The sequence below is a fragment of the Bemisia tabaci genome, chromosome 7 (assembly GCF_918797505.1).
Source record: "Bemisia tabaci chromosome 7, PGI_BMITA_v3".
NCBI classification, from domain to species: domain Eukaryota; kingdom Metazoa; phylum Arthropoda; class Insecta; order Hemiptera; family Aleyrodidae; genus Bemisia; species Bemisia tabaci.
Window position 1 is genome coordinate 28,323,331 of NC_092799.1, and position 1,865 is coordinate 28,325,195.

Below are 1,865 nucleotides of genomic sequence, written 5' to 3' on the forward strand. Positions count from 1 at the left end.
GCGTGCAAAAGATGATTTAAATTAATAATTGATCCAAAAGTAATTTTTTGACGAGTAAAATATTTGGGTGCAGAATTTTGTAAAATTAAAGGGCGGGCTTCTTCCCTTAACGATCGAAAAGTTTCTATCAAGCAATAAGAATTTTCTTAAGCGGTGGCTGCTTTACGGGTGTCGAGAGGGTATAAAAATCATTAAACGAATTTTCTTTTTCCCATGCGCCGTACATCCAAAAAAAGTTCAGAGGCCACAAGTATGAAAAAAAATCCATCAAGTAATGTTTTAAGATAGATATGATGGTAAAAAGGTATTTTCTGCTTAGAATAAATACAGTTTTAATATCTCAAAAAGAGTTGGGTGTTCCTCTCTTTGAACAACGGATTGCTTGACCGAAGAAAAGTGTCAGTCAAAGTTCACTTACTAATTAATTAATAAAGTAATTTATTAAAAATAAGTTCCGAAGAGTTTTTTTCATTTCCTCTCCGTCATCTTATGCACTCTATGGCTTTTGAAATTTGAGTTTGATTTCAATCTTTTTACGTCGGGCAAAAAGTGTCTGTAGTACAAGCAAGAAAAACGTCGGTCCTTTTCCCGTATGAGTGTCTTTTTGTGATGTATATCAGTTTTGTAACTTCCAATACGACCAAGTGGACCAACTGCTGAAATAGTTTAAGGTCTTTGTGAACTTCTCTACCTAAGGAAGTGATACTCAACGGCGAAAAAACTATTCATTTTTCGTTTATAAATCAACTGAACTTCCGTAGACCGTTTCTCTTGTTGCGGATAAGGCGACGTCAAACTTCTGAAGTACGCAGACCATTTCATTTTCATTGAACGACGGTTCAATACTAATCCTGATATTTTATCATAGCTCAATTGCAAACTCATTCTAAAGAAAATAAAAGAAAATAATTCAAAGTTTTTATTAAACCGTCGTAGAAGTTATAACTGGTAATCAATTATCTCCCCTATGATTTTTTAACGCCTATACGTAATAATTAAAGTTGGATCAATCTAATCAATTATGCACATGCTTATGTGACGTTCCATGTGAATGCACCCTACTGCGCACTTATCTTCACTCAAAACGTATTTCAATTACCTGTTTGATTGCCGTGGGTTAATTTTTTGCAGTATGACGCACGTTTCTTTTAATGCTGTGAATTATGTTATTATATAAAGGATTTAGCATTCATTCATCAATGATTATATTGATTGTCAATTTGTGGCTATGTTATAGTAGAGAAAACCTTAAAAAAAATCATTTTTCTGTAACTTGGCAATGCTTTTGGGCGCAATCGCCAAAGAGTGTATAGCTAGGAGCTACGGACTCATTTAGTCATGACGTCATGAAATTATTACTTATTCTTGCGGCAACACCATTTTCAGTCCCAAACAGTAATCAACTGTCCTTCTGGTTCCGTACGTATTGTTATTCTTCTCAAATTCCAAATTTCGGTAAAAAAGCGTTTTCTGTCAAATTTTTTCAGGCGTAAATTTCTTGTATAGTTTTACGCTGGTATCAAATGAAACATCCAAGAAAATCGCTGGCTGAAGCCGACTACTACGTGGCCAAACCGTTGCCGTGTTTCCGAAACGTATATTTCGTGCGTATCGCATGTTTCTTTAAGATATTGTACCGCATATCTGGGAGAGGGAGGAGGTGGCAACATTTTTTTGGCACCGGGTGGCAAAAACCTAAATCAGGCTCTGAACAACTTTGATTATATTTCAAAATTTTGTAGAGAGTGGGCGACCCGGCACAGGTTTTTACCCACAAATATCCTTTAAAAGTCGAAAATCATAAAATTCGGTCCCAGTGGGTATCCACACTGGAAAAAAAAAACACATTGGATCTAGAGTCCAGA